The following is a 22,725-nucleotide window of genomic DNA, read 5'->3' on the forward strand; positions in this document are numbered from 1 at the left end:
ATTTCTCCTCTGCACATCTTTACTTTATTTTCAACATGGTGATAGCATGCAGAATATGAGAAAGAAAGTTGAATCCTTCATGTGCTTTTCCAACATATATTTGAACCACAAATTTCTCCTAAACCAACAAAGCCCTCATAAACAATTAAGAAATGAATGGAAATTTTAAGTCTTCCCCAGCAATTTGACCAGAAACAGACTCAACTTTGACAACTGTCAATATGATTTATCACCATCGTACATAAACCTCAACTGTTAATTTACCCATACAATGAAAATGATATAGGAAAAACAGATCCTATTGAGGAAATTTAAAATCCTCACTTCAAAACGAAAACTTTGTTTCTATTTTGAGAACACAAACGCTGTCTGGCGCGTTAGTCTGGCAATTTTTTTCCTAAAACCCAACTAATGTAATGGCTCGTTGGTCTAGGGGTATGATTCTCGCTTTGGGTGCGAGAGGTCCCGGGTTCAAATCCCGGACGAGCCCAAGCAATTGGTGTTTTTTTTTGAAACACGTAGCTTCCAACTGTGTTTAATATAGTCAGCAAAAATCATTTGTAGCAAAACCCTTCAAGTGCTCCACAGAGAAGATGTTGGCATGCCACCATCAATATATATATTTCCTGGTGCTTCTGATATCACCTTTCAAAGCTAACATCTTATATTAATACAAGTTTAGCTTTTACTTAGAATTGTATGAGAGAAATCATAAAAAATGTGTTGTTTTCATTATCAACCATTTAAAATCAATGGTTTATCGTAAGTCATTAATGCAAGTCCTAACTGCTCAGATGACGCTTTTAAGACTGCAAAGTCTTTCTTAAGACTGCAAAATCTTTGTTAACAACAAACAAAGGGGAAAAAAATATATGTTTTGACATACGGAATTCTATTTTTATTCATACTTAGACATGTGCAAATATGTGTTGGAGAGGGTAGGTTTGAATCAAATTCCTTCCAGTACACGCCTGAATGTATCGATGAATAAAACTGTGAAGGTAAATTCAAGGCAGTCGTTACGTTCGGCTGTGGATTCAAGTTATGGAACCAGGCCAACCTCCCCAAACATTATTTTGCACAAGACTATTTATAATTAATTTCTCCTCTGCACATCTTTACTTTATTTTCAACATGGTGATAGCATGCAGAATATGAGAAAGAAAGTTGAATCCTTCATGTGCTTTTCCAACATATATTTGAACCACAAATTTCTCCTAAACCAACAAAGCCCTCATAAACAATTAAGAAATGAATGGAAATTTTAAGTCTTCCCCAGCAATTTGACCAGAAACAGACTCAACTTTGACAACTGTCAATATGATTTATCACCATCGTACATAAACCTCAACTGTTAATTTACCCATACAATGAAAATGATATAGGAAAAACAGATCCTATTGAGGAAATTTAAAATCCTCACTTCAAAACGAAAACTTTGTTTCTATTTTGAGAACACAAACGCTGTCTGGCGCGTTAGTCTGGCAATTTTTTTCCTAAAACCCAACTAATGTAATGGCTCGTTGGTCTAGGGGTATGATTCTCGCTTTGGGTGCGAGAGGTCCCGGGTTCAAATCCCGGACGAGCCCAAGCAATTGGTGTTTTTCTTTTGAAACACGTAGCTTCCAACTGTGTTTAATATAGTCAGCAAAAATCATTTGTAGCAAAACCCTTCAAGTGCTCCACAGAGAAGATGTTGGCATGCCACCATCAATATATATATTTCCTGGTGCTTCTGATATCACCTTTCAAAGCTAACATCTTATATTAATACAAGTTTAGCTTTTACTTAGAATTGTATGAGAGAAATCATAAAAAATGTGTTGTTTTCATTATCAACCATTTAAAATCAATGGTTTATCGTAAGTCATTAATGCAAGTCCTAACTGCTCAGATGACGCTTTTAAGACTGCAAAGTCTTTCTTAAGACTGCAAAATCTTTGTTAACAACAAACAAAGGGGAAAAAAATATATGTTTTGACATACGGAATTCTATTTTTATTCATATTTAGACATGTGCAAATATGTGTTGGAGAGGGTAGGTTTGAATCAAATTCCTTCCAGTACACGCCTGAATGTATCGATGAATAAAACTGTGAAGGTAAATTCAAGGCAGTCGTTACGTTCGGCTGTGGATTCAAGTCATGGAACCAGGCCAACCTCCCCAAACATTATTTTGCACAAGACTATTTATAATTAATTTCTCCTCTGCACATCTTTACTTTATTTTCAACATGGTGATAGCATGCAGAATATGAGAAAGAAAGTTGAATCCTTCATGTGCTTTTCCAACATATATTTGAACCACAAATTTCTCCTAAACCAACAAAGCCCTCATAAACAATTAAGAAATGAATGGAAATTTTAAGTCTTCCCCAGCAATTTGACCAGAAACAGACTCAACTTTGACAACTGTCAATATGATTTATCACCATCGTACATAAACCTCAACTGTTAATTTACCCATACAATGAAAATGATATTGGAAAAACAGATCCTATTGAGGAAATTTAAAATCCTCACTTCAAAACGAAAACTTTGTTTCTATTTTGAGAACACAAACGCTGTCTGGCGCGTTAGTCTGGCAATTTTTTTCCTAAAACCCAACTAATGTAATGGCTCGTTGGTCTAGGGGTATGATTCTCGCTTTGGGTGCGAGAGGTCCCGGGTTCAAATCCCGGACGAGCCCAAGCAATTGGTGTTTTTCTTTTGAAACACGTAGCTTCCAACTGTGTTTAATATAGTCAGCAAAAATCATTTGTAGCAAAACCCTTCAAGTGCTCCACAGAGAAGATGTTGGCATGCCACCATCAATATATATATTTCCTGGTGCTTCTGATATCACCTTTCAAAGCTAACATCTTATATTAATACAAGTTTAGCTTTTACTTAGAATTGTATGAGAGAAATCATAAAAAATGTGTTGTTTTCATTATCAACCATTTAAAATCAATGGTTTATCGTAAGTCATTAATGCAAGTCCTAACTGCTCAGATGACGCTTTTAAGACTGCAAAGTCTTTCTTAAGACTGCAAAATCTTTGTTAACAACAAACAAAGGGGAAAAAAATATATGTTTTGGCATACGGAATTCTATTTTTATTCATACTTAGACATGTGCAAATATGTGTTGGAGAGGGTAGGTTTGAATCAAATTCCTTCCAGTACACGCCTGAATGTATCGATGAATAAAACTGTGAAGGTAAATTCAAGGCAGTCGTTACGTTCGGCTGTGGATTCAAGTTATGGAACCAGGCCAACCTCCCCAAACATTATTTTGCACAAGACTATTTATAATTAATTTCTCCTCTGCACATCTTTACTTTATTTTCAACATGGTGATAGCATGCAGAATATGAGAAAGAAAGTTGAATCCTTCATGTGCTTTTCCAACATATATTTGAACCACAAATTTCTCCTAAACCAACAAAGCCCTCATAAACAATTAAGAAATGAATGGAAATTTTAAGTCTTCCCCAGCAATTTGACCAGAAACAGACTCAACTTTGACAACTGTCAATATGATTTATCACCATCGTACATAAACCTCAACTGTTAATTTACCCATACAATGAAAATGATATAGGAAAAACAGATCCTATTGAGGAAATTTAAAATCCTCACTTCAAAACGAAAACTTTGTTTCTATTTTGAGAACACAAACGCTGTCTGGCGCGTTAGTCTGGCAATTTTTTTCCTAAAACCCAACTAATGTAATGGCTCGTTGGTCTAGGGGTATGATTCTCGCTTTGGGTGCGAGAGGTCCCGGGTTCAAATCCCGGACGAGCCCAAGCAATTGGTGTTTTTCTTTTGAAACACGTAGCTTCCAACTGTGTTTAATATAGTCAGCAAAAATCATTTGTAGCAAAACCCTTCAAGTGCTCCACAGAGAAGATGTTGGCATGCCACCATCAATATATATATTTCCTGGTGCTTCTGATATCACCTTTCAAAGCTAACATCTTATATTAATACAAGTTTAGCTTTTACTTAGAATTGTATGAGAGAAATCATAAAAAATGTGTTGTTTTCATTATCAACCATTTAAAATCAATGGTTTATCGTAAGTCATTAATGCAAGTCCTAACTGCTCAGATGACGCTTTTAAGACTGCAAAGTCTTTCTTAAGACTGCAAAATCTTTGTTAACAACAAACAAAGGGGAAAAAAATATATGTTTTGACATACGGAATTCTATTTTTATTCATATTTAGACATGTGCAAATATGTGTTGGAGAGGGTAGGTTTGAATCAAATTCCTTCCAGTACACGCCTGAATGTATCGATGAATAAAACTGTGAAGGTAAATTCAAGGCAGTCGTTACGTTCGGCTGTGGATTCAAGTCATGGAACCAGGCCAACCTCCCCAAACATTATTTTGCACAAGACTATTTATAATTAATTTCTCCTCTGCACATCTTTACTTTATTTTCAACATGGTGATAGCATGCAGAATATGAGAAAGAAAGTTGAATCCTTCATGTGCTTTTCCAACATATATTGGAACCACAAATTTCTCCTAAACCAACAAAGCCCTCATAAACAATTAAGAAATGAATGGAAATTTTAAGTCTTCCCCAGCAATTTGACCAGAAACAGACTCAACTTTGACAACTGTCAATATGATTTATCACCATCGTACATAAACCTCAACTGTTAATTTACCCATACAATGAAAATGATATTGGAAAAACAGATCCTATTGAGGAAATTTAAAATCCTCACTTCAAAACGAAAACTTTGTTTCTATTTTGAGAACACAAACGCTGTCTGGCGCGTTAGTCTGGCAATTTTTTTCCTAAAACCCAACTAATGTAATGGCTCGTTGGTCTAGGGGTATGATTCTCGCTTTGGGTGCGAGAGGTCCCGGGTTCAAATCCCGGACGAGCCCAAGCAATTGGTGTTTTTCTTTTGAAACACGTAGCTTCCAACTGTGTTTAATATAGTCAGCAAAAATCATTTGTAGCAAAACCCTTCAAGTGCTCCACAGAGAAGATGTTGGCATGCCACCATCAATATATATATTTCCTGGTGCTTCTGATATCACCTTTCAAAGCTAACATCTTATATTAATACAAGTTTAGCTTTTACTTAGAATTGTATGAGAGAAATCATAAAAAATGTGTTGTTTTCATTATCAACCATTTAAAATCAATGGTTTATCGTAAGTCATTAATGCAAGTCCTAACTGCTCAGATGACGCTTTTAAGACTGCAAAGTCTTTCTTAAGACTGCAAAATCTTTGTTAACAACAAACAAAGGGGAAAAAAATATATGTTTTTACATACGGAATTCTATTTTTATTCATACTTAGACATGTGCAAATATGTGTTGGAGAGGGTAGGTTTGAATCAAATTCCTTCCAGTACACGCCTGAATGTATCGATGAATAAAACTGTGAAGGTAAATTCAAGGCAGTCGTTACGTTCGGCTGTGGATTCAAGTTATGGAACCAGGCCAACCTCCCCAAACATTATTTTGCACAAGACTATTTATAATTAATTTCTCCTCTGCACATCTTTACTTTATTTTCAACATGGTGATAGCATGCAGAATATGAGAAAGAAAGTTGAATCCTTCATGTGCTTTTCCAACATATATTTGAACCACAAATTTCTCCTAAACCAACAAAGCCCTCATAAACAATTAAGAAATGAATGGAAATTTTAAGTCTTCCCCAGCAATTTGACCAGAAACAGACTCAACTTTGACAACTGTCAATATGATTTATCACCATCGTACATAAACCTCAACTGTTAATTTACCCATACAATGAAAATGATATAGGAAAAACAGATCCTATTGAGGAAATTTAAAATCCTCACTTCAAAACGAAAACTTTGTTTCTATTTTGAGAACACAAACGCTGTCTGGCGCGTTAGTCTGGCAATTTTTTTCCTAAAACCCAACTAATGTAATGGCTCGTTGGTCTAGGGGTATGATTCTCGCTTTGGGTGCGAGAGGTCCCGGGTTCAAATCCCGGACGAGCCCAAGCAATTGGTGTTTTTTTTTGAAACACGTAGCTTCCAACTGTGTTTAATATAGTCAGCAAAAATCATTTGTAGCAAAACCCTTCAAGTGCTCCACAGAGAAGATGTTGGCATGCCACCATCAATATATATATTTCCTGGTGCTTCTGATATCACCTTTCAAAGCTAACATCTTATATTAATACAAGTTTAGCTTTTACTTAGAATTGTATGAGAGAAATCATAAAAAATGTGTTGTTTTCATTATCAACCATTTAAAATCAATGGTTTATCGTAAGTCATTAATGCAAGTCCTAACTGCTCAGATGACGCTTTTAAGACTGCAAAGTCTTTCTTAAGACTGCAAAATCTTTGTTAACAACAAACAAAGGGGAAAAAAATATATGTTTTGACATACGGAATTCTATTTTTATTCATACTTAGACATGTGCAAATATGTGTTGGAGAGGGTAGGTTTGAATCAAATTCCTTCCAGTACACGCCTGAATGTATCGATGAATAAAACTGTGAAGGTAAATTCAAGGCAGTCGTTACGTTCGGCTGTGGATTCAAGTTATGGAACCAGGCCAACCTCCCCAAACATTATTTTGCACAAGACTATTTATAATTAATTTCTCCTCTGCACATCTTTACTTTATTTTCAACATGGTGATAGCATGCAGAATATGAGAAAGAAAGTTGAATCCTTCATGTGCTTTTCCAACATATATTTGAACCACAAATTTCTCCTAAACCAACAAAGCCCTCATAAACAATTAAGAAATGAATGGAAATTTTAAGTCTTCCCCAGCAATTTGACCAGAAACAGACTCAACTTTGACAACTGTCAATATGATTTATCACCATCGTACATAAACCTCAACTGTTAATTTACCCATACAATGAAAATGATATAGGAAAAACAGATCCTATTGAGGAAATTTAAAATCCTCACTTCAAAACGAAAACTTTGTTTCTATTTTGAGAACACAAACGCTGTCTGGCGTGTTAGTCTGGCAATTTTTTTCCTAAAACCCAACTAATGTAATGGCTCGTTGGTCTAGGGGTATGATTCTCGCTTTGGGTGCGAGAGGTCCCGGGTTCAAATCCCGGACGAGCCCAAGCAATTGGTGTTTTTCTTTTGAAACACGTAGCTTCCAACTGTGTTTAATATAGTCAGCAAAAATCATTTGTAGCAAAACCCTTCAAGTGCTCCACAGAGAAGATGTTGGCATGCCACCATCAATATATATATTTCCTGGTGCTTCTGATATCACCTTTCAAAGCTAACATCTTATATTAATACAAGTTTAGCTTTTACTTAGAATTGTATGAGAGAAATCATAAACAATTAAGAAATGAATGGAAATTTTAAGTCTTCCCCAGCAATTTGACCAGAAACAGACTCAACTTTGACAACTGTCAATATGATTTATCACCATCGTACATAAACCTCAACTGTTAATTTACCCATACAATGAAAATGATATTGGAAAAACAGATCCTATTGAGGAAATTTAAAATCCTCACTTCAAAACGAAAACTTTGTTTCTATTTTGAGAACACAAACGCTGTCTGGCGCGTTAGTCTGGCAATTTTTTTCCTAAAACCCAACTAATGTAATGGCTCGTTGGTCTAGGGGTATGATTCTCGCTTTGGGTGCGAGAGGTCCCGGGTTCAAATCCCGGACGAGCCCAAGCAATTGGTGTTTTTCTTTTGAAACACGTAGCTTCCAACTGTGTTTAATATAGTCAGCAAAAATCATTTGTAGCAAAACCCTTCAAGTGCTCCACAGAGAAGATGTTGGCATGCCACCATCAATATATATATTTCCTGGTGCTTCTGATATCACCTTTCAAAGCTAACATCTTATATTAATACAAGTTTAGCTTTTACTTAGAATTGTATGAGAGAAATCATAAACAATTAAGAAATGAATGGAAATTTTAAGTCTTCCCCAGCAATTTGACCAGAAACAGACTCAACTTTGACAACTGTCAATATGATTTATCACCATCGTACATAAACCTCAACTGTTAATTTACCCATACAATGAAAATGATATTGGAAAAACAGATCCTATTGAGGAAATTTAAAATCCTCACTTCAAAACGAAAACTTTGTTTCTATTTTGAGAACACAAACGCTGTCTGGCGCGTTAGTCTGGCAATTTTTTTCCTAAAACCCAACTAATGTAATGGCTCGTTGGTCTAGGGGTATGATTCTCGCTTTGGGTGCGAGAGGTCCCGGGTTCAAATCCCGGACGAGCCCAAGCAATTGGTGTTTTTCTTTTGAAACACGTAGCTTCCAACTGTGTTTAATATAGTCAGCAAAAATCATTTGTAGCAAAACCCTTCAAGTGCTCCACAGAGAAGATGTTGGCATGCCACCATCAATATATATATTTCCTGGTGCTTCTGATATCACCTTTCAAAGCTAACATCTTATATTAATACAAGTTTAGCTTTTACTTAGAATTGTATGAGAGAAATCATAAAAAATGTGTTGTTTTCATTATCAACCATTTAAAATCAATGGTTTATCGTAAGTCATTAATGCAAGTCCTAACTGCTCAGATGACGCTTTTAAGACTGCAAAGTCTTTCTTAAGACTGCAAAATCTTTGTTAACAACAAACAAAGGGGAAAAAAATATATGTTTTGACATACGGAATTCTATTTTTATTCATACTTAGACATGTGCAAATATGTGTTGGAGAGGGTAGGTTTGAATCAAATTCCTTCCAGTACACGCCTGAATGTATCGATGAATAAAACTGTGAAGGTAAATTCAAGGCAGTCGTTACGTTCGGCTGTGGATTCAAGTTATGGAACCAGGCCAACCTCCCCAAACATTATTTTGCACAAGACTATTTATAATTAATTTCTCCTCTGCACATCTTTACTTTATTTTCAACATGGTGATAGCATGCAGAATATGAGAAAGAAAGTTGAATCCTTCATGTGCTTTTCCAACATATATTTGAACCACAAATTTCTCCTAAACCAACAAAGCCCTCATAAACAATTAAGAAATGAATGGAAATTTTAAGTCTTCCCCAGCAATTTGACCAGAAACAGACTCAACTTTGACAACTGTCAATATGATTTATCACCATCGTACATAAACCTCAACTGTTAATTTACCCATACAATGAAAATGATATTGGAAAAACAGATCCTATTGAGGAAATTTAAAATCCTCACTTCAAAACGAAAACTTTGTTTCTATTTTGAGAACACAAACGCTGTCTGGCGCGTTAGTCTGGCAATTTTTTTCCTAAAACCCAACTAATGTAATGGCTCGTTGGTCTAGGGGTATGATTCTCGCTTTGGGTGCGAGAAGTCCCGGGTTCAAATCCCGGACGAGCCCAAGCAATTGGTGTTTTTCTTTTGAAACACGTAGCTTCCAACTGTGTTTAATATAGTCAGCAAAAATCATTTGTAGCAAAACCCTTCAAGTGCTCCACAGAGAAGATGTTGGCATGCCACCATCAATATATATATTTCCTGGTGCTTCTGATATCACCTTTCAAAGCTAACATCTTATATTAATACAAGTTTAGCTTTTACTTAGAATTGTATGAGAGAAATCATAAAAAATGTGTTGTTTTCATTATCAACCATTTAAAATCAATGGTTTATCGTAAGTCATTAATGCAAGTCCTAACTGCTCAGATGACGCTTTTAAGACTGCAAAGTCTTTCTTAAGACTGCAAAATCTTTGTTAACAACAAACAAAGGGGAAAAAAATATATGTTTTGACATACGGAATTCTATTTTTATTCATATTTAGACATGTGCAAATATGTGTTGGAGAGGGTAGGTTTGAATCAAATTCCTTCCAGTACACGCCTGAATGTATCGATGAATAAAACTGTGAAGGTAAATTCAAGGCAGTCGTTACGTTCGGCTGTGGATTCAAGTCATGGAACCAGGCCAACCTCCCCAAACATTATTTTGCACAAGACTATTTATAATTAATTTCTCCTCTGCACATCTTTACTTTATTTTCAACATGGTGATAGCATGCAGAATATGAGAAAGAAAGTTGAATCCTTCATGTGCTTTTCCAACATATATTTGAACCACAAATTTCTCCTAAACCAACAAAGCCCTCATAAACAATTAAGAAATGAATGGAAATTTTAAGTCTTCCCCAGCAATTTGACCAGAAACAGACTCAACTTTGACAACTGTCAATATGATTTATCACCATCGTACATAAACCTCAACTGTTAATTTACCCATACAATGAAAATGATATTGGAAAAACAGATCCTATTGAGGAAATTTAAAATCCTCACTTCAAAACGAAAACTTTGTTTCTATTTTGAGAACACAAACGCTGTCTGGCGCGTTAGTCTGGCAATTTTTTTCCTAAAACCCAACTAATGTAATGGCTCGTTGGTCTAGGGGTATGATTCTCGCTTTGGGTGCGAGAGGTCCCGGGTTCAAATCCCGGACGAGCCCAAGCAATTGGTGTTTTTCTTTTGAAACACGTAGCTTCCAACTGTGTTTAATATAGTCAGCAAAAATCATTTGTAGCAAAACCCTTCAAGTGCTCCACAGAGAAGATGTTGGCATGCCACCATCAATATATATATTTCCTGGTGCTTCTGATATCACCTTTCAAAGCTAACATCTTATATTAATACAAGTTTAGCTTTTACTTAGAATTGTATGAGAGAAATCATAAAAAATGTGTTGTTTTCATTATCAACCATTTAAAATCAATGGTTTATCGTAAGTCATTAATGCAAGTCCTAACTGCTCAGATGACGCTTTTAAGACTGCAAAGTCTTTCTTAAGACTGCAAAATCTTTGTTAACAACAAACAAAGGGGAAAAAAATATATGTTTTTACATACGGAATTCTATTTTTATTCATACTTAGACATGTGCAAATATGTGTTGGAGAGGGTAGGTTTGAATCAAATTCCTTCCAGTACACGCCTGAATGTATCGATGAATAAAACTGTGAAGGTAAATTCAAGGCAGTCGTTACGTTCGGCTGTGGATTCAAGTTATGGAACCAGGCCAACCTCCCCAAACATTATTTTGCACAAGACTATTTATAATTAATTTCTCCTCTGCACATCTTTACTTTATTTTCAACATGGTGATAGCATGCAGAATATGAGAAAGAAAGTTGAATCCTTCATGTGCTTTTCCAACATATATTTGAACCACAAATTTCTCCTAAACCAACAAAGCCCTCATAAACAATTAAGAAATGAATGGAAATTTTAAGTCTTCCCCAGCAATTTGACCAGAAACAGACTCAACTTTGACAACTGTCAATATGATTTATCACCATCGTACATAAACCTCAACTGTTAATTTACCCATACAATGAAAATGATATAGGAAAAACAGATCCTATTGAGGAAATTTAAAATCCTCACTTCAAAACGAAAACTTTGTTTCTATTTTGAGAACACAAACGCTGTCTGGCGCGTTAGTCTGGCAATTTTTTTCCTAAAACCCAACTAATGTAATGGCTCGTTGGTCTAGGGGTATGATTCTCGCTTTGGGTGCGAGAGGTCCCGGGTTCAAATCCCGGACGAGCCCAAGCAATTGGTGTTTTTTTTTGAAACACGTAGCTTCCAACTGTGTTTAATATAGTCAGCAAAAATCATTTGTAGCAAAACCCTTCAAGTGCTCCACAGAGAAGATGTTGGCATGCCACCATCAATATATATATTTCCTGGTGCTTCTGATATCACCTTTCAAAGCTAACATCTTATAGTAATACAAGTTTAGCTTTTACTTAGAATTGTATGAGAGAAATCATAAAAAATGTGTTGTTTTCATTATCAACCATTTAAAATCAATGGTTTATCGTAAGTCATTAATGCAAGTCCTAACTGCTCAGATGACGCTTTTAAGACTGCAAAGTCTTTCTTAAGACTGCAAAATCTTTGTTAACAACAAACAAAGGGGAAAAAAATATATGTTTTGACATACGGAATTCTATTTTTATTCATACTTAGACATGTGCAAATATGTGTTGGAGAGGGTAGGTTTGAATCAAATTCCTTCCAGTACACGCCTGAATGTATCGATGAATAAAACTGTGAAGGTAAATTCAAGGCAGTCGTTACGTTCGGCTGTGGATTCAAGTTATGGAACCAGGCCAACCTCCCCAAACATTATTTTGCACAAGACTATTTATAATTAATTTCTCCTCTGCACATCTTTACTTTATTTTCAACATGGTGATAGCATGCAGAATATGAGAAAGAAAGTTGAATCCTTCATGTGCTTTTCCAACATATATTTGAACCACAAATTTCTCCTAAACCAACAAAGCCCTCATAAACAATTAAGAAATGAATGGAAATTTTAAGTCTTCCCCAGCAATTTGACCAGAAACAGACTCAACTTTGACAACTGTCAATATGATTTATCACCATCGTACATAAACCTCAACTGTTAATTTACCCATACAATGAAAATGATATTGGAAAAACAGATCCTATTGAGGAAATTTAAAATCCTCACTTCAAAACGAAAACTTTGTTTCTATTTTGAGAACACAAACGCTGTCTGGCGCGTTAGTCTGGCAATTTTTTTCCTAAAACCCAACTAATGTAATGGCTCGTTGGTCTAGGGGTATGATTCTCGCTTTGGGTGCGAGAGGTCCCGGGTTCAAATCCCGGACGAGCCCAAGCAATTGGTGTTTTTCTTTTGAAACACGTAGCTTCCAACTGTGTTTAATATAGTCAGCAAAAATCATTTGTAGCAAAACCCTTCAAGTGCTCCACAGAGAAGATGTTGGCATGCCACCATCAATATATATATTTCCTGGTGCTTCTGATATCACCTTTCAAAGCTAACATCTTATATTAATACAAGTTTAGCTTTTACTTAGAATTGTATGAGAGAAATCATAAAAAATGTGTTGTTTTCATTATCAACCATTTAAAATCAATGGTTTATCGTAAGTCATTAATGCAAGTCCTAACTGCTCAGATGACGCTTTTAAGACTGCAAAGTCTTTCTTAAGACTGCAAAATCTTTGTTAACAACAAACAAAGGGGAAAAAAATATATGTTTTGACATACGGAATTCTATTTTTATTCATACTTAGACATGTGCAAATATGTGTTGGAGAGGGTAGGTTTGAATCAAATTCCTTCCAGTACACGCCTGAATGTATCGATGAATAAAACTGTGAAGGTAAATTCAAGGCAGTCGTTACGTTCGGCTGTGGATTCAAGTTATGGAACCAGGCCAACCTCCCCAAACATTATTTTGCACAAGACTATTTATAATTAATTTCTCCTCTGCACATCTTTACTTTATTTTCAACATGGTGATAGCATGCAGAATATGAGAAAGAAAGTTGAATCCTTCATGTGCTTTTCCAACATATATTTGAACCACAAATTTCTCCTAAACCAACAAAGCCCTCATAAACAATTAAGAAATGAATGGAAATTTTAAGTCTTCCCCAGCAATTTGACCAGAAACAGACTCAACTTTGACAACTGTCAATATGATTTATCACCATCGTACATAAACCTCAACTGTTAATTTACCCATACAATGAAAATGATATAGGAAAAACAGATCCTATTGAGGAAATTTAAAATCCTCACTTCAAAACGAAAACTTTGTTTCTATTTTGAGAACACAAACGCTGTCTGGCGTGTTAGTCTGGCAATTTTTTTCCTAAAACCCAACTAATGTAATGGCTCGTTGGTCTAGGGGTATGATTCTCGCTTTGGGTGCGAGAGGTCCCGGGTTCAAATCCCGGACGAGCCCAAGCAATTGGTGTTTTTCTTTTGAAACACGTAGCTTCCAACTGTGTTTAATATAGTCAGCAAAAATCATTTGTAGCAAAACCCTTCAAGTGCTCCACAGAGAAGATGTTGGCATGCCACCATCAATATATATATTTCCTGGTGCTTCTGATATCACCTTTCAAAGCTAACATCTTATATTAATACAAGTTTAGCTTTTACTTAGAATTGTATGAGAGAAATCATAAACAATTAAGAAATGAATGGAAATTTTAAGTCTTCCCCAGCAATTTGACCAGAAACAGACTCAACTTTGACAACTGTCAATATGATTTATCACCATCGTACATAAACCTCAACTGTTAATTTACCCATACAATGAAAATGATATTGGAAAAACAGATCCTATTGAGGAAATTTAAAATCCTCACTTCAAAACGAAAACTTTGTTTCTATTTTGAGAACACAAACGCTGTCTGGCGCGTTAGTCTGGCAATTTTTTTCCTAAAACCCAACTAATGTAATGGCTCGTTGGTCTAGGGGTATGATTCTCGCTTTGGGTGCGAGAGGTCCCGGGTTCAAATCCCGGACGAGCCCAAGCAATTGGTGTTTTTCTTTTGAAACACGTAGCTTCCAACTGTGTTTAATATAGTCAGCAAAAATCATTTGTAGCAAAACCCTTCAAGTGCTCCACAGAGAAGATGTTGGCATGCCACCATCAATATATATATTTCCTGGTGCTTCTGATATCACCTTTCAAAGCTAACATCTTATATTAATACAAGTTTAGCTTTTACTTAGAATTGTATGAGAGAAATCATAAACAATTAAGAAATGAATGGAAATTTTAAGTCTTCCCCAGCAATTTGACCAGAAACAGACTCAACTTTGACAACTGTCAATATGATTTATCACCATCGTACATAAACCTCAACTGTTAATTTACCCATACAATGAAAATGATATTGTAAAAACAGATCCTATTGAGGAAATTTAAAATCCTCACTTCAAAACGAAAACTTTGTTTCTATTTTGAGAACACAAACGCTGTCTGGCGCGTTAGTCTGGCAATTTTTTTCCTAAAACCCAACTAATGTAATGGCTCGTTGGTCTAGGGGTATGATTCTCGCTTTGGGTGCGAGAGGTCCCGGGTTCAAATCCCGGACGAGCCCAAGCAATTGGTGTTTTTCTTTTGAAACACGTAGCTTCCAACTGTGTTTAATATAGTCAGCAAAAATCATTTGTAGCAAAACCCTTCAAGTGCTCCACAGAGAAGATGTTGGCATGCCACCATCAATATATATATTTCCTGGTGCTTCTGATATCACCTTTCAAAGCTAACATCTTATATTAATACAAGTTTAGCTTTTACTTAGAATTGTATGAGAGAAATCATAAAAAATGTGTTGTTTTCATTATCAACCATTTAAAATCAATGGTTTATCGTAAGTCATTAATGCAAGTCCTAACTGCTCAGATGACGCTTTTAAGACTGCAAAGTCTTTCTTAAGACTGCAAAATCTTTGTTAACAACAAACAAAGGGGAAAAAAATATATGTTTTGACATACGGAATTCTATTTTTATTCATACTTAGACATGTGCAAATATGTGTTGGAGAGGGTAGGTTTGAATCAAATTCCTTCCAGTACACGCCTGAATGTATCGATGAATAAAACTGTGAAGGTAAATTCAAGGCAGTCGTTACGTTCGGCTGTGGATTCAAGTTATGGAACCAGGCCAACCTCCCCAAACATTATTTTGCACAAGACTATTTATAATTAATTTCTCCTCTGCACATCTTTACTTTATTTTCAACATGGTGATAGCATGCAGAATATGAGAAAGAAAGTTGAATCCTTCATGTGCTTTTCCAACATATATTTGAACCACAAATTTCTCCTAAACCAACAAAGCCCTCATAAACAATTAAGAAATGAATGGAAATTTTAAGTCTTCCCCAGCAATTTGACCAGAAACAGACTCAACTTTGACAACTGTCAATATGATTTATCACCATCGTACATAAACCTCAACTGTTAATTTACCCATACAATGAAAATGATATTGGAAAAACAGATCCTATTGAGGAAATTTAAAATCCTCACTTCAAAACGAAAACTTTGTTTCTATTTTGAGAACACAAACGCTGTCTGGCGCGTTAGTCTGGCAATTTTTTTCCTAAAACCCAACTAATATAATGGCTCGTTGGTCTAGGGGTATGATTCTCGCTTTGGGTGCGAGAGGTCCCGGGTTCAAATCCCGGACGAGCCCAAGCAATTGGTGTTTTTCTTTTGAAACACGTAGCTTCCAACTGTGTTTAATATAGTCAGCAAAAATCATTTGTAGCAAAACCCTTCAAGTGCTCCACAGAGAAGATGTTGGCATGCCACCATCAATATATATATTTCCTGGTGCTTCTGATATCACCTTTCAAAGCTAACATCTTATATTAATACAAGTTTAGCTTTTACTTAGAATTGTATGAGAGAAATCATAAAAAATGTGTTGTTTTCATTATCAACCATTTAAAATCAATGGTTTATCGTAAGTCATTAATGCAAGTCCTAACTGCTCAGATGACGCTTTTAAGACTGCAAAGTCTTTCTTAAGACTGCAAAATCTTTGTTAACAACAAACAAAGGGGAAAAAAATATATGTTTTGACATACGGAATTCTATTTTTATTCATATTTAGACATGTGCAAATATGTGTTGGAGAGGGTAGGTTTGAATCAAATTCCTTCCAGTACACGCCTGAATGTATCGATGAATAAAACTGTGAAGGTAAATTCAAGGCAGTCGTTACGTTCGGCTGTGGATTCAAGTCATGGAACCAGGCCAACCTCCCCAAACATTATTTTGCACAAGACTATTTATAATTAATTTCTCCTCTGCACATCTTTACTTTATTTTCAACATGGTGATAGCATGCAGAATATGAGAAAGAAAGTTGAATCCTTCATGTGCTTTTCCAACATATATTTGAACCACAAATTTCTCCTAAACCAACAAAGCCCTCATAAACAATTAAGAAATGAATGGAAATTTTAAGTCTTCCCCAGCAATTTGACCAGAAACAGACTCAACTTTGACAACTGTCAATATGATTTATCACCATCGTACATAAACCTCAACTGTTAATTTACCTATACAATGAAAATGATATTGGAAAAACAGATCCTATTGAGGAAATTTAAAATCCTCACTTCAAAACGAAAACTTTGTTTCTATTTTGAGAACACAAACGCTGTCTGGCGCGTTAGTCTGGCAATTTTTTTCCTAAAACCCAACTAATGTAATGGCTCGTTGGTCTAGGGGTATGATTCTCGCTTTGGGTGCGAGAGGTCCCGGGTTCAAATCCCGGACGAGCCCAAGCAATTGGTGTTTTTCTTTTGAAACACGTAGCTTCCAACTGTGTTTAATATAGTCAGCAAAAATCATTTGTAGCAAAACCCTTCAAGTGCTCCACAGAGAAGATGTTGGCATGCCACCATCAATATATATATTTCCTGGTGCTTCTGATATCACCTTTCAAAGCTAACATCTTATATTAATACAAGTTTAGCTTTTACTTAGAATTGTATGAGAGAAATCATAAAAAATGTGTTGTTTTCATTATCAACCATTTAAAATCAATGGTTTATCGTAAGTCATTAATGCAAGTCCTAACTGCTCAGATGACGCTTTTAAGACTGCAAAGTCTTTCTTAAGACTGCAAAATCTTTGTTAACAACAAACAAAGGGGAAAAAAATATATGTTTTGACATACGGAATTCTATTTTTATTCATACTTAGACATGTGCAAATATGTGTTGGAGAGGGTAGGTTTGAATCAAATTCCTTCCAGTACACGCCTGAATGTATCGATGAATAAAACTGTGAAGGTAAATTCAAGGCAGTCGTTACGTTCGGCTGTGGATTCAAGTTATGGAACCAGGCCAACCTCCCCAAACATTATTTTGCACAAGACTATTTATAATTAATTTCTCCTCTGCACATCTTTACTTTATTTTCAACATGGTGATAGCATGCAGAATATGAGAAAGAAAGTTGAATCCTTCATGTGCTTTTCCAACATATATTTGAACCACAAATTTCTCCTAAACCAACAAAGCCCTCATAAACAATTAAGAAATGAATGGAAATTTTAAGTCTTCCCCAGCAATTTGACCAGAAACAGACTCAACTTTGACAACTGTCAATATGATTTATCACCATCGTACATAAACCTCAACTGTTAATTTACCCATACAATGAAAATGATATAGGAAAAACAGATCCTATTGAGGAAATTTAAAATCCTCACTTCAAAACGAAAACTTTGTTTCTATTTTGAGAACACAAACGCTGTCTGGCGTGTTAGTCTGGCAATTTTTTTCCTAAAACCTAACTAATGTAATGGCTCGTTGGTCTAGGGGTATGATTCTCGCTTTGGGTGCGAGAGGTCCCGGGTTCAAATCCCGGACGAGCCCAAGCAATTGGTGTTTTTCTTTTGAAACACGTAGCTTCCAACTGTGTTTAATATAGTCAGCAAAAATCATTTGTAGCAAAACCCTTCAAGTGCTCCACAGAGAAGATGTTGGCATGCCACCATCAATATATATATTTCCTGGTGCTTCTGATATCACCTTTCAAAGCTAACATCTTATATTAATACAAGTTTAGCTTTTACTTAGAATTGTATAAGAGAAATCATAAACAATTAAGAAATGAATGGAAATTTTAAGTCTTCCCCAGCAATTTGACCAGAAACAGACTCAACTTTGACAACTGTCAATATGATTTATCACCATCGTACATAAACCTCAACTGTTAATTTACCCATACAATGAAAATGATATAGGAAAAACAGATCCTATTGAGGAAATTTAAAATCCTCACTTCAAAACGAAAACTTTGTTTCTATTTTGAGAACACAAACGCTGTCTGGCGTGTTAGTCTGGCAATTTTTTTCCTAAAACCCAACTAATGTAATGGCTCGTTGGTCTAGGGGTATGATTCTCGCTTTGGGTGCGAGAGGTCCCGGGTTCAAATCCCGGACGAGCCCAAGCAATTGGTGTTTTTCTTTTGAAACACGTAGCTTCCAACTGTGTTTAATATAGTCAGCAAAAATCATTTGTAGCAAAACCCTTCAAGTGCTCCACAGAGAAGATGTTGGCATGCCACCATCAATATATATATTTCCTGGTGCTTCTGATATCACCTTTCAAAGCTAACATCTTATATTAATACAAGTTTAGCTTTTACTTAGAATTGTATGAGAGAAATCATAAACAATTAAGAAATGAATGGAAATTTTAAGTCTTCCCCAGCAATTTGACCAGAAACAGACTCAACTTTGACAACTGTCAATATGATTTATCACCATCGTACATAAACCTCAACTGTTAATTTACCCATACAATGAAAATGATATTGGAAAAACAGATCCTATTGAGGAAATTTAAAATCCTCACTTCAAAACGAAAACTTTGTTTCTATTTTGAGAACACAAACGCTGTCTGGCGCGTTAGTCTGGCAATTTTTTTCCTAAAACCCAACTAATGTAATGGCTCGTTGGTCTAGGGGTATGATTCTCGCTTTGGGTGCGAGAGGTCCCGGGTTCAAATCCCGGACGAGCCCAAGCAATTGGTGTTTTTCTTTTGAAACACGTAGCTTCCAACTGTGTTTAATATAGTCAGCAAAAATCATTTGTAGCAAAACCCTTCAAGTGCTCCACAGAGAAGATGTTGGCATGCCACCATCAATATATATATTTCCTGGTGCTTCTGATATCACCTTTCAAAGCTAACATCTTATATTAATACAAGTTTAGCTTTTACTTAGAATTGTATGAGAGAAATCATAAAAAATGTGTTGTTTTCATTATCAACCATTTAAAATCAATGGTTTATCGTAAGTCATTAATGCAAGTCCTAACTGCTCAGATGACGCTTTTAAGACTGCAAAGTCTTTCTTAAGACTGCAAAATCTTTGTTAACAACAAACAAAGGGGAAAAAAATATATGTTTTGACATACGGAATTCTATTTTTATTCATACTTAGACATGTGCAAATATGTGTTGGAGAGGGTAGGTTTGAATCAAATTCCTTCCAGTACACGCCTGAATGTATCGATGAATAAAACTGTGAAGGTAAATTCAAGGCAGTCGTTACGTTCGGCTGTGGATTCAAGTTATGGAACCAGGCCAACCTCCCCAAACATTATTTTGCACAAGACTATTTATAATTAATTTCTCCTCTGCACATCTTTACTTTATTTTCAACATGGTGATAGCATGCAGAATATGAGAAAGAAAGTTGAATCCTTCATGTGCTTTTCCAACATATATTTGAACCACAAATTTCTCCTAAACCAACAAAGCCCTCATAAACAATTAAGAAATGAATGGAAATTTTAAGTCTTCCCCAGCAATTTGACCAGAAACAGACTCAACTTTGACAACTGTCAATATGATTTATCACCATCGTACATAAACCTCAACTGTTAATTTACCCATACAATGAAAATGATATTGGAAAAACAGATCCTATTGAGGAAATTTAAAATCCTCACTTCAAAACGAAAACTTTGTTTCTATTTTGAGAACACAAACGCTGTCTGGCGCGTTAGTCTGGCAATTTTTTTCCTAAAACCCAACTAATGTAATGGCTCGTTGGTCTAGGGGTATGATTCTCGCTTTGGGTGCGAGAGGTCCCGGGTTCAAATCCCGGACGAGCCCAAGCAATTGGTGTTTTTCTTTTGAAACACGTAGCTTCCAACTGTGTTTAATATAGTCAGCAAAAATCATTTGTAGCAAAACCCTTCAAGTGCTCCACAGAGAAGATGTTGGCATGCCACCATCAATATATATATTTCCTGGTGCTTCTGATATCACCTTTCAAAGCTAACATCTTATATTAATACAAGTTTAGCTTTTACTTAGAATTGTATGAGAGAAATCATAAAAAATGTGTTGTTTTCATTATCAACCATTTAAAATCAATGGTTTATCGTAAGTCATTAATGCAAGTCCTAACTGCTCAGATGACGCTTTTAAGACTGCAAAGTCTTTCTTAAGACTGCAAAATCTTTGTTAACAACAAACAAAGGGGAAAAAAATATATGTTTTGACATACAGAATTCTATTTTTATTCATATTTAGACATGTGCAAATATGTGTTGGAGAGGGTAGGTTTGAATCAAATTCCTTCCAGTACACGCCTGAATGTATCGATGAATAAAACTGTGAAGGTAAATTCAAGGCAGTCGTTACGTTCGGCTGTGGATTCAAGTCATGGAACCAGGCCAACCTCCCCAAACATTATTTTGCACAAGACTATTTATAATTAATTTCTCCTCTGCACATCTTTACTTTATTTTCAACATGGTAATAGCATGCAGAATATGAGAAAGAAAGTTGAATCCTTCATGTGCTTTTCCAACATATATTTGAACCACAAATTTCTCCTAAACCAACAAAGCCCTCATAAACAATTAAGAAATGAATGGAAATTTTAAGTCTTCCCCAGCAATTTGACCAGAAACAGACTCAACTTTGACAACTGTCAATATGATTTATCACCATCGTACATAAACCTCAACTGTTAATTTACCCATACAATGAAAATGATATTGGAAAAACAGATCCTATTGAGGAAATTTAAAATCCTCACTTCAAAACGAAAACTTTGTTTCTATTTTGAGAACACAAACGCTGTCTGGCGCGTTAGTCTGGCAATTTTTTTCCTAAAACCAACTAATGTAATGGCTCGTTGGTCTAGGGGTATGATTCTTGCTTTGGGTGAGAGAGGTCCCGGGTTCAAATCCCGGACGAGCCCAAGCAATTGGTGTTTTTCTTTTGAAACACGTAGCTTCCAACTGTGTTTAATATAGTCAGCAAAAATCATTTGTAGCAAAACCCTTCAAGTGCTCCACAGAGAAGATGTTGGCATGCCACCATCAATATATATATTTCCTGGTGCTTCTGATATCACCTTTCAAAGCTAACATCTTATATTAATACAAGTTTAGCTTTTACTTAGAATTGTATGAGAGAAATCATAAAAAATGTGTTGTTTTCATTATCAACCATTTAAAATCAATGGTTTATCGTAAGTCATTAATGCAAGTCCTAACTGCTCAGATGACGCTTTTAAGACTGCAAAGTCTTTCTTAAGACTGCAAAATCTTTGTTAACAACAAACAAAGGGGAAAAAAATATATGTTTTGACATACGGAATTCTATTTTTATTCATACTTAGACATGTGCAAATATGTGTTGGAGAGGGTAGGTTTGAATCAAATTCCTTCCAGTACACGCCTGAATGTATCGATGAATAAAACTGTGAAGGTAAATTCAAGGCAGTCGTTACGTTCGGCTGTGGATTCAAGTTATGGAACCAGGCCAACCTCCCCAAACATTATTTTGCACAAGACTATTTATAATTAATTTCTCCTCTGCACATCTTTACTTTATTTTCAACATGGTGATAGCATGCAGAATATGAGAAAGAAAGTTGAATCCTTCATGTGCTTTTCCAACATATATTTGAACCACAAATTTCTCCTAAACCAACAAAGCCCTCATAAACAATTAAGAAATGAATGGAAATTTTAAGTCTTCCCCAGCAATTTGACCAGAAACAGACTCAACTTTGACAACTGTCAATATGATTTATCACCATCGTACATAAACCTCAACTGTTAATTTACCCATACAATGAAAATGATATTGGAAAAACAGATCCTATTGAGGAAATTTAAAATCCTCACTTCAAAACGAAAACTTTGTTTCTATTTTGAGAACACAAACGCTGTCTGGCGCGTTAGTCTGGCAATTTTTTTCCTAAAACCCAACTAATGTAATGGCTCGTTGGTCTAGGGGTATGATTCTCGCTTTGGGTGCGAGAGGTCCCGGGTTTAAATCCCGGACGAGCCCAAGCAATTGGTGTTTTTCTTTTGAAACACGTAGCTTCCAACTGTGTTTAATATAGTCAGCAAAAATCATTTGTAGCAAAACCCTTCAAG

The 22,725-nt window shown here is 35.6% G+C and overlaps 21 non-coding genes across 21 annotated transcripts; all 21 read left to right on the forward strand.

Moving 5' to 3' along the window:
- Nucleotides 1–418: 418 nt before the first annotated feature.
- TRNAP-UGG (transfer RNA proline (anticodon UGG)) lies at nt 419–490 on the forward strand. The gene has a single exon. It is a non-coding gene; the product is annotated as a tRNA-Pro (tRNA).
- Nucleotides 491–1,517: 1,027 nt separating this feature from the next.
- Nucleotides 1,518–1,589, forward strand: TRNAP-UGG (transfer RNA proline (anticodon UGG)). The gene has a single exon. It is a non-coding gene; the product is annotated as a tRNA-Pro (tRNA).
- A 1,028-nt stretch (nt 1,590–2,617) lies between these two features.
- On the forward strand, nt 2,618–2,689 carry TRNAP-UGG (transfer RNA proline (anticodon UGG)). The gene has a single exon. It is a non-coding gene; the product is annotated as a tRNA-Pro (tRNA).
- Nucleotides 2,690–3,717: 1,028 nt separating this feature from the next.
- TRNAP-UGG (transfer RNA proline (anticodon UGG)) lies at nt 3,718–3,789 on the forward strand. Its single transcript has one exon. It is a non-coding gene; the product is annotated as a tRNA-Pro (tRNA).
- A 1,028-nt stretch (nt 3,790–4,817) lies between these two features.
- TRNAP-UGG (transfer RNA proline (anticodon UGG)) lies at nt 4,818–4,889 on the forward strand. Its single transcript has one exon. It is a non-coding gene; the product is annotated as a tRNA-Pro (tRNA).
- A 1,028-nt stretch (nt 4,890–5,917) lies between these two features.
- On the forward strand, nt 5,918–5,989 carry TRNAP-UGG (transfer RNA proline (anticodon UGG)). The gene has a single exon. It is a non-coding gene; the product is annotated as a tRNA-Pro (tRNA).
- A 1,027-nt stretch (nt 5,990–7,016) lies between these two features.
- On the forward strand, nt 7,017–7,088 carry TRNAP-UGG (transfer RNA proline (anticodon UGG)). The gene has a single exon. It is a non-coding gene; the product is annotated as a tRNA-Pro (tRNA).
- A 503-nt stretch (nt 7,089–7,591) lies between these two features.
- Nucleotides 7,592–7,663, forward strand: TRNAP-UGG (transfer RNA proline (anticodon UGG)). The gene has a single exon. It is a non-coding gene; the product is annotated as a tRNA-Pro (tRNA).
- Nucleotides 7,664–8,166: 503 nt separating this feature from the next.
- TRNAP-UGG (transfer RNA proline (anticodon UGG)) lies at nt 8,167–8,238 on the forward strand. Its single transcript has one exon. It is a non-coding gene; the product is annotated as a tRNA-Pro (tRNA).
- A 2,128-nt stretch (nt 8,239–10,366) lies between these two features.
- TRNAP-UGG (transfer RNA proline (anticodon UGG)) lies at nt 10,367–10,438 on the forward strand. Its single transcript has one exon. It is a non-coding gene; the product is annotated as a tRNA-Pro (tRNA).
- A 1,028-nt stretch (nt 10,439–11,466) lies between these two features.
- Nucleotides 11,467–11,538, forward strand: TRNAP-UGG (transfer RNA proline (anticodon UGG)). The gene has a single exon. It is a non-coding gene; the product is annotated as a tRNA-Pro (tRNA).
- Nucleotides 11,539–12,565: 1,027 nt separating this feature from the next.
- Nucleotides 12,566–12,637, forward strand: TRNAP-UGG (transfer RNA proline (anticodon UGG)). Its single transcript has one exon. It is a non-coding gene; the product is annotated as a tRNA-Pro (tRNA).
- Nucleotides 12,638–13,665: 1,028 nt separating this feature from the next.
- TRNAP-UGG (transfer RNA proline (anticodon UGG)) lies at nt 13,666–13,737 on the forward strand. The gene has a single exon. It is a non-coding gene; the product is annotated as a tRNA-Pro (tRNA).
- Nucleotides 13,738–14,240: 503 nt separating this feature from the next.
- Nucleotides 14,241–14,312, forward strand: TRNAP-UGG (transfer RNA proline (anticodon UGG)). The gene has a single exon. It is a non-coding gene; the product is annotated as a tRNA-Pro (tRNA).
- A 503-nt stretch (nt 14,313–14,815) lies between these two features.
- Nucleotides 14,816–14,887, forward strand: TRNAP-UGG (transfer RNA proline (anticodon UGG)). The gene has a single exon. It is a non-coding gene; the product is annotated as a tRNA-Pro (tRNA).
- A 1,028-nt stretch (nt 14,888–15,915) lies between these two features.
- On the forward strand, nt 15,916–15,987 carry TRNAP-UGG (transfer RNA proline (anticodon UGG)). The gene has a single exon. It is a non-coding gene; the product is annotated as a tRNA-Pro (tRNA).
- Nucleotides 15,988–17,015: 1,028 nt separating this feature from the next.
- TRNAP-UGG (transfer RNA proline (anticodon UGG)) lies at nt 17,016–17,087 on the forward strand. Its single transcript has one exon. It is a non-coding gene; the product is annotated as a tRNA-Pro (tRNA).
- Nucleotides 17,088–18,115: 1,028 nt separating this feature from the next.
- On the forward strand, nt 18,116–18,187 carry TRNAP-UGG (transfer RNA proline (anticodon UGG)). Its single transcript has one exon. It is a non-coding gene; the product is annotated as a tRNA-Pro (tRNA).
- Nucleotides 18,188–18,690: 503 nt separating this feature from the next.
- On the forward strand, nt 18,691–18,762 carry TRNAP-UGG (transfer RNA proline (anticodon UGG)). The gene has a single exon. It is a non-coding gene; the product is annotated as a tRNA-Pro (tRNA).
- A 503-nt stretch (nt 18,763–19,265) lies between these two features.
- TRNAP-UGG (transfer RNA proline (anticodon UGG)) lies at nt 19,266–19,337 on the forward strand. Its single transcript has one exon. It is a non-coding gene; the product is annotated as a tRNA-Pro (tRNA).
- A 1,028-nt stretch (nt 19,338–20,365) lies between these two features.
- Nucleotides 20,366–20,437, forward strand: TRNAP-UGG (transfer RNA proline (anticodon UGG)). The gene has a single exon. It is a non-coding gene; the product is annotated as a tRNA-Pro (tRNA).
- Nucleotides 20,438–22,725: the final 2,288 nt, after the last annotated feature.

This window comes from Pelobates fuscus, chromosome 6, assembly GCF_036172605.1.
Source record: "Pelobates fuscus isolate aPelFus1 chromosome 6, aPelFus1.pri, whole genome shotgun sequence".
Taxonomy (NCBI): Eukaryota; Metazoa; Chordata; class Amphibia; order Anura; family Pelobatidae; genus Pelobates; species Pelobates fuscus.